The sequence below is a fragment of the Suricata suricatta genome, chromosome 7, assembly GCF_006229205.1.
Source record: "Suricata suricatta isolate VVHF042 chromosome 7, meerkat_22Aug2017_6uvM2_HiC, whole genome shotgun sequence".
Taxonomy (NCBI): domain Eukaryota; kingdom Metazoa; phylum Chordata; class Mammalia; order Carnivora; family Herpestidae; genus Suricata; species Suricata suricatta.
The window spans coordinates 132948304-132957535 of record NC_043706.1 but is presented as its reverse complement, the minus strand read 5'-3'; the positions used below and the strand labels follow the sequence as shown (position 1 = coordinate 132957535).

Here is a 9232-nt window from a genome sequence, read left to right as displayed (position 1 = left end):
TTCACGGATGACTCTCGTCAGGAGGAAATGGTCAGATTCATCTTAGATAAGAATGTTGTGACAGTGGTTTCTCAAGAATCCTTTTAAATAAAACTATTTTATTAAATACTGCCTGAAAACAAAATGTCAAGTGAAAACTTTGTCCTGAAACAGAAAACTCTACCAATGAATCATGGTAACATTGCTCAGTTTTCACACTCTATGAGGACACCAGGCTCATTGAATGGGAAGGGACACTTACTTCTGGTGCCGTGGCTGGGTTATTTGCTGTCGCCTGCACTGTTGTCTGCAGGATGATAGGTCTGACAGCAAACTGCTATTTGTTGTGTTTGCTTCACAAGAAAGCTCTGCATTCATTGTTTACAGAACGTGTGCTGCCTGGGCATCGTGTTCTGTGTGCGGTGAACAGTCTAGACGTGATTCTGGCCCCCATGGGGACCTGCCTGCCCCTCACTTGAACTCTGTGCCCATCATGTGTGTCTCAGGGCTGTAGAGATATTCAGGGATGAAGTGGGGAATTTATTTTGCACATTTTTGATTAACTAAAAAGAGCTCACTTTTTGGCAGCGTGTTGATTTAGGCCACACGACTGTAACTCTGTTATGCCAACTCTGCTGTGCGCAGGCCTGGTGCGCAGATCGGATTTGGGAGGCTGATTAATGTAGTTGCTGCTCCACGTAGGCCTTCCAGTGGCACAGTGCCTGACAGCTGGCTGGGGAATAGATTACCAGGGTGGGTCTTGCTACCTGCTACTGGAAAACTCCTGTCCTTCTTTCCAGTCCTCCTCTTTTGCCCCATGCATTCTTATTTCTTTGGCTTCGGATTCTTACTATGTGGAGCATATGGTTAAAACAGGATGCTGGAAAAAGCTCTGATTGTTTTTGAAGAAATGGTGTTTTAGATAAAAGTAGAGATCTGTTTAGCACAAGGTTATTTTACCTTTAAGGAAATAGCAAGGGTCAATACTGCAGATGGGTTCAAATTTATTGTCAGTCAATCCCAGAAGCTTTTATCTATGCATGTGCTGCTTTTGGGATGAGAAAGGTATTGGGGTAATCTTCACGTTGCTTAACTCTGCTGGTGTTATTTAGTGGAGGCATTTTTCAGCTCTGCATAACCAAGCAGTAGAAGACTTTCCAGATATTTGTTCAATCTCCGTGTGTGTCAGGACTACTAGTAAGGCGGTATATGAAGTAAAAATTGACATAAGACACTGTTACTCTTTTGGCAAATGCTTACTGAGTGCCCCCTTTGTGTTAGGAATTGGGCCAGGTGCTAGATTTTGAAGGCATGACATGATCAAGAACATCAACTCTATTTTTGATGTCTTGACCAATCACTGAGTCTGTAGAGAGTCTAGTCATTCAAATACAGAGCTTATAAAAGATAAGAAAACTTGAAGAATCTAAATGAACAGGGGCAATGATTGAATAAACATGTGAACTGGGAAAAGGCCTGAGAATACTCACAGGTTCTGGGCTGGACCACTGGTGGATAGGGTTACCATCATATATGTACCACACAGATACATAAACATAAATTATGATACCCCTTGCAGAGCCATCAGCAAAGTATGGTGTGATACAGAAGACAGAATAGGCCAAGTAACATAGTGTTAAGCCATAGGGTTAGGAGTCTTACTGGCCTGGGGTCCAGTCTTAGCTCTACTGCTACTTATGTGTGCTCTGAGCAGATATTACTTAGCTACACCGAGACGAAGTTCCTCATTTGTACAAAGGAAGATAAAACTAGTACCTATCGTAAAGATTTTTGGGAGATAATATGAAGCAATTATTACAGTGACTGCAAATAAATACCACTGCAAGAATAGAAGATCATAGGAGCGAACTGCCTTCTAAAGTCAGAGACTGTTTCAGGGATGAGGGGGCATTTGACTTAGGTCAGAAAGATGAGTAAGCTTTAACTGGATGAAAAATGGGGTAGGGAATAAAGTATTCAGAAGTACGGAGTTGTCAACATCAAATGGATGTCTTGGTGGCATATTGAGGCTACTATGGAAAGGGAATTTCTTATCGTTTGAACTGGGATTTCAAGGTAGAAACTTCCTAATGCAATGACTCACGTGATGGTCCCATGAGCTCACACTCTGGTACTGTACTGTGCCGTAAACATAGAGCAATGCTAGATAAGGAGAAATAGGGAAAGACAAAAAAAGCACAAATAGGGTGAACAATACAGTAATCACCTCTGAGGATCAGAAATGAAAAGTGGCAAGCAAGACTGAAGCTATGGGATTAATGAGTACCTTGTCCAGAGGGAGGAGGCAGTTTGCCTCCTGGACCAGCTGAAGAGGGTTAAAAAATGCTCCACTAAATGTGAGGAGAGCTACATTCACTTCTTGATGACAAATAAGTAGGGGCTTCCCCACTGCGAAAGGTGCTGAAGATGAAAGGAAAACAGTTGTCAAACCACTGCCTGGGGTTATGCAATTAACCACCTAAAGGTTAGGGAGTGGAGAGTTGGGAACACCGTCTCAAAATCAGGAACTGAACCTCGTCACCAGCTAGATCAGTGGCTGGATATGCAAGATTCGTTATGATCACCTCAAGACATGATCGTGGGACTGATTCCACACCCAGCAGAGGCATTCTCCAAGCTGGTCAAAAAGGGAGCCATGGGCACAATATGGGAAGGAGTGAGAGAGAGAGACAGAATGGATGCCCAAAACCTCTCTACTCATATTCTGCAAACTTAAATTACAAAACATATTTTTATAATGCCTAGAAAGATAGACTATGCAATAAAAATGCAAAGGTAACTTTATTTTACATGTAATCGATTTTTTAAAAAACCTGACAGAAAAATTAAAGTATGAAACTCAAAATATCTTTGAAAAAGGTTTGAAAGATTATCAGGCACAAGTAAAAAAGTATGAAAAATAAGTGGGTTTGGAAAATGTTTAGAAGTGAAAATATATTCTTTGAAATACAAATCTCAGCAAATGATGTTAACCCAACATTGGATTATTTCAAAAAGAATATTGGTAAATTGAAAAATGTATACAGTACATATGTGGTACTGAGAGAGAAACAGATTAAATATTAAGAAAAAGGAACTAATATATATTTGATAGTAGTGGCAAAAGAGGAGAATGAATAAAAATGTAGCATGTAATTTTCCATGCTTAAAGGAGGATACAAATTCTCTGATCAAAAGTTCACTCTGAGGATTGAGCAGTATAAATAAGAATAAGTCCATAACTAGATAAACTGCAATAAAGCTACAGAATATCAAGGATGATACGTATGTCTTAAAAGAGTGAATAGATCACAAACAAAGAAATACAGACTGATAGCAATTTCATCAATACAATAGATGATAGAAGACAAATGATTAAAATCTCCAGAGTGCCAGGTGAAAATAATTTTATACTCAGCTAAACTATCATTCAAATTTGATGGCAAAATAAAGACATTACTATTTAGATAAACGATAGTATTTACTACCTACAAATCCTCATTTATAAGGGCTGTTAAAGGAGGTACTCCAGTAAAAAGAAGGTGAACCAAACAGACAGATATTTGATAAAGGAAACAAGGGTGATCACAGAAATTGAAAACATATGGCACTAAATTTAATTGTCTGTTGATGAGTAATGATAATAACAATAATATTTTAACAGAAAAATAAAAATCTAGAATATAGTACCAAGAAAGAAGGCACCAAAGCAGGAGTTAAAAATGTGCTGAATTATGTGACATATTCATCATGAGTTTAGAAATACCAAATTTAAATACTAAATTGAGCATCAGAGGAGTAGCATGCAAGGAAATGGAAGAAAGGGAAAAAAAATAAATGTAAACTGAAGACACAAAATGAAATTATAGTAAATGTTAGAAGATTAAACACCTATCAAGAGGCATATATAATCATATTAAAAAATAAAAGTCTGGTTATAGGCTTTTATAAAGGAAACAGAAAAAGTAAATAAACTGTACACACAAAAATGCCACACAAAAAGATAAAATATATTAGAAATACTAATAAAGTTATAGCTCCAGCAACAAAATTTACATAGAGGAGATATTTGGAAAGCAAAATTAGCAACTTTAAGGTTTACATAGAATGCTTACAAAATTTGACCAGCAAGTCACAAATAAATGTCAACATATTTCAAGAAACTGATATCATGAATCATGTTTTCTGAACAAAAAGCAGTGACATTAGGACTCAAAAAGAAAAAAAATAGAAAGTTCTCATATGTTAGGAAACTTACAAGTATACTCTAGACTATCTCCCTGGGTGGAGAGAAATGACTTACAATTGAAAAACAGGAGATTCAGGTAGAGTTTAGATGTAAATTTATAGCTCTAAATGTATTATTAAAAGCAAAGAATAATAATAAATAAGGTAAATATTACCTGCAGGAATTAGAAAAAGAATAAGGTAGTAAATATACAGAAATTTAAAGATATAGGGATAATCAATTAAGAACAGAAACTAATGGAATAGTTAAAAAAAAACAAATAGAAGGATTTCTGAAATTCTGAAATAGGACACCAAAGTATACTCTAGGTCGCAGAGAACTGAACATTTAATATATTGCAGGAGATTCTAAGTAGGACCCTGGAAAGCAACTTGGAATATATACAAAAAGTTAAAGACTATCCATATTATAACTCACTGAGTATGTATTTCTTCCTTCTTTTCTTTCTTACTTTTTATTATTTTTAAAGGAATATAATATACATACAGTCATGCTTTCGTATTGATGCCTTCCTTTTTCCATTTCCCTCTTATTCACCCCAGCTTATGTTGTGATGTTCATCATTCCCATGCAGTTTTAGTATTTATACACAATACTTAACAATATTATAAATAATAGTATTAATATAGGCATTTAATTTTCAACATAGTGTTTTTGAGATTTTTTTCCCCCCATGTAGCACTAGTTCTGATAAAGCATGGCACTGAAGGAAAAGGACACTGTTTATCCACTCACATACCGAAACACACTAGGTGTTCTACAGCAATTAACTGGGCCCCCTTCAGATTCTGACTTCAACTCTTTGTCATTCTGCACACATGACTGATGTTACCCTAGCTCAAGTTTTGTACTCTCTACATTGATGGTTCTCAATTTTATATCCTTATTCCAGATTTTCTGCAAATTCCTAGACCCTTAAGTACAATATATATAGAGCATTTTCACTTAGATGCCTCATATGTACATCAAATTTGATGTTTACTACTGAACATGTATATTTAAAACTATGCTGTCTCTATGACTGTCATTTATCCAATTGTCTAAGCTAGAAGCTCCAGGATTTTCCCTGGCATTTCAGTCTCCCTCACTTTCTACCTTCTCTCTTTCCCTCCTCCTCACTCTCCCCTTCAGGCCCCTCCTCCCTTCTCCAGCTCCTCCCTCTGGCTCCTTCTCTTCTTTCTTTCCTTCTCCCCCCTCTTCCTAGTCTTCCCATTTTCATTCCTTCTTCTATGTCTCTTCTATGCATCCTACTCAACATTCCCTGTCCTACTCCTTTATGTAACATCAACAACAAGCACAAACACTGTAAGAAGCTACCACTAGGCAAGTTTTATTCTTGAAATAAACATTTGCACGTTATCATTTATTTTTATGACTTTGGGCAAAATTGAGGACCTCTGTGTGCTTCGGTTTTCTTCTTCTGTGAGATGCAGAGCACCTAGGTTGTAATTATTGTGAAGATTCAATCCAGGTATTTGTGAAAAGGTGCAGGGCAGTGCCTGGCACATGGCAAACCTTCCATAAGCTATAGAATAAAATATGTATTTTATATCTGTCATTATTTCCTATTACTATTAGTATTAGAATGTCTATTATTTGACTCCATTTTTTAGTACTAGAGATTTTTTTTCATATGAATTATTAAGTAATATTTAAGGGGCACCTGGGTGGCTCATTTGGTTGGGAGTCTGACTTTGCTCAGGGCATGATCTCACAGTTTGTGGGTTCATGCCCCATATCAGGCTCTGTGCTGACAGCTCAGAGCCTGGAGCCTCCCTTCAGTCTCTGTCTCCCCATCTCTCTGCCCCTTCCATGCTTGTGCTCTGTCTCTCAATTATAAATAAAAATGTTAAAAAAATAATAAATTTGGAAATAAAATTGAACTTATAAAAAAGTAATATTTAAAGTAGGCTAGTCTTCTGCAAAAAAATGAATGAATCTTTCATGTATTTTCTTGGATAAAATTTTAATAATTAAAAGCTTTAAGATTCCCTTTATAAAGCTGAGTTTAATTTTCCAGGAAGGAGACATAATCTATGTGGGGGAAAGGTGTTTGTGGAGAAACATTCCTAACAGTTCTGTCAGCCGAAATTGGCTTGGCTGTAAAATACTTAGGAATTTTGTGGCTTAGTGAAAGCATTGGTAGCTTGAAATTGACAATGATATGAGGCTTTAAACCACAGAAACTGGTAAATGCTGCAAATCACAGTGCATATCCGTGTACAATTGTACTAGCATATCCCTGTACAATTTTGCTAAAGACCAGAATCATTATGAAGTTTCATGAAGTGACAAACCGTCTTACTGTGAATTTCAATATGTCATGGAGGTAAATGGTGCCTGCAGGATTAACAATTACTATATCTATTAGAAGTCACTATACTAATTACTCTGTAATGGGTGTTAGTACCATCATTCAATATCAGAGGAGGGTCCCTTTGTATATTTTGTTCTACTTCCTTTCTATGTTTATGTGCTTTTGAGTGATTAATAACCAAATGAATTTCTGCAACCACTTTGTAAAATAAAAGTACTGCTTTCCAGTAAAAAGGAAATAAATATTTGAAAGAAAAATCCTCTCTCCCCAATTTTAGAACCAAGTTAGTGCAAATTCGGAATTTAGAATAATTCTTCACTTTTACCCACAGCATCCCAATGGGAAGAGCTTATTAGACTCTGGATGCTTGTTTTGATAATGAGTTGTAATTCCACTATGAAAAACCGTCTTATAAATTGCTCAACTGGTGGTGGTTCGGCTTTTTTTCACTTACCTAGTGAAAAAAAATCCCCCACATGTAAGATCTTTTTGAAACCGACTAGTTCGTGGGTTCCACTTCCTGTTGTGAGGAGTAAAATGTATCTTACACTCACTGAAGTTCTCAAGATTGTTTTCATTCTCTCATCTAAGCCAATGTAGGTTTCAAATTCACATATATCAGGTGAAACTGGAACTCCTTATAACTTATTTCTATAATATGCACTGTGTTTCTGGTTGGGGGAAAATGGTTTGAAGAGTTAATGCATATTTTATAATAATTTGTCTTAGGGGAAGTATTGTCGGAGGAGAGTGTGCTCAATGACTGAACTCCTTTGCCCCCCCCCCCCCTTAAAAAAAAGTCTAAATCCTTTCTTGGTGTTGAGTGCTTATTCTCTCTGAGTTATTGTCCTGTTTGCAACTCTCGCGCTCACCCAGCCCAGGCACAAGATTCCAGTGAACCCCCAGGGCTGGTCTGGGGCAAACTTGAGGCAAAGCCTACAGTTTCATTCGGGCTTTCTCTAGAGCTGGCCCTACCCTACGGTTGGATGGAGGAGCTGGAGAGTTCCAAGTCCCATTGGAGCTCATAAAGGGCGGGTGGAGGGGATTCACTTGTTACCAGTCAGGAGACAGGGACCCCTGGGGTGCGTGCCTTTACAGACTCTCTAGTTGTCTTCTGGGGACTTTCCTCACCTTTGTCTTTCTTAGAGCCGCTCTTTTCTTATGAACTAATGTGACTGACCTTGGTTATCTGGGGCCAGAACCCTAAAGGAATGCTTCTATTCCTACATTTAAATTTACTTACTTGCTTCTTTGTCTTTAGTACTGGCTCTCACCTCAGTTCTAACTATCCAAATGATATACCTATTTGGGTTAAAATATATTTTTTGGCTTCCTGATCTCATAATTGCTTAGTAAAAAGATCCCAAGAGACCATTGGAGGGAATGTCAGATCAAGATGCAGGTCAGGGTGGGAGATATTTCTTGAAGAGGAGCTGAGGCCACCCTGTAGTCACAATGTGCCTAGATTTTAGTCACGCGTCAGGACTGTAATAAATCTATTCTGGCCTGAAACTTAGGGCAGTCACTGCCTTTGTTCTGTCCTTTTCTCACAATGATGATTGATTCCTTCAGGACTAAAATTTTATTCTAACATTTGTAAAATAAAAAGTCAGTATGAGATTTCCTAGGAAAAAGAATTTAAGCACATTGCAGAAAAAATAATTTAAACACATTGACTTCATCACTGTCGCTGAAGGAAATACAAGTCCCACTTATCCTAAAAATGATACAATTTTTATTAGTATAAAATATTTGCTTTTGTCTGTAATAATGCAATAGGATATTACATATAGTCATATAACTGTTTTTGGTTTTCATAGCATTTTCACATACAATCTTGTTAAAAATCTGTAGGACCTATAGGATTGAGATTATTAGAAATATCTTGATTTTATAAACAAAGAAGTGGGTTCTGAGTGGTCAATTGACTTTCCTGGGTAATACAGCTACCCAGCCAGCAGCTGATTTCAGGTCTCTGGATTGAGAGATCCTATCCTATTTCCCCTATATTGTCTTTCCTCTTCAAATATAGAGTAGAACCATATACAAGCTATTAGGTCAATAGTTAGATAGACAGAATACTAGCCAGGAACATCTACGCTATATAATGTTGTGGTAAGGCTGTATGCCAACTATTAGAGCTGCTTGTGATTCTGTACAATATTTTCAAATTCTCTACTTGTTAACATAAAACATTAAGTCTTAAATCTGAATAGATTCAGTTTAGATAATGTGTAGAAAAAGTGGAACTTCTTTAATCTAAAATCTAAAATGTCTCCACACACACACACACACACACACACACACGATCATTTGAAAGCTCTTTTTTTTTTTTTTTTTTGGTTATCTATGTTTGCTGATAGTCTGACCTTACACAAATTATTTAAAATGTATTGTGACAGATGTGTGTAGCAGACATATTATTTTATGTCTGATTTGAATATTTGAAGAGCTGGTATAAAATAGAAGTTGAAATTAACGTATCTTCTGTAAAACGTGGGAGAAACATTCAGAGATGCTTAAAGACAGCAGGAGTAATTTGAATCTGGCTGTAGATAAGAATTTACTGATAAGGAAGATTGATAGTTACTTAGATGTCACCAAAAGAGGTTGTGGAAGTTCTTTTTCTGGGATGTTTAATTCATGTGGTGTAGGTGTAACCCTAGGTGGGGGCAGGGCCATGGATT

The 9232-nt window shown here is 36.9% G+C and overlaps 1 protein-coding gene across 14 annotated transcripts in view; it reads left to right on the top strand.

Moving 5' to 3' along the window:
• Window positions 1–9232, top strand: part of IPCEF1 (interaction protein for cytohesin exchange factors 1) — a 177333-nt gene that overhangs the window by 92475 nt on the left and 75626 nt on the right. The window lies entirely within an intron of this gene.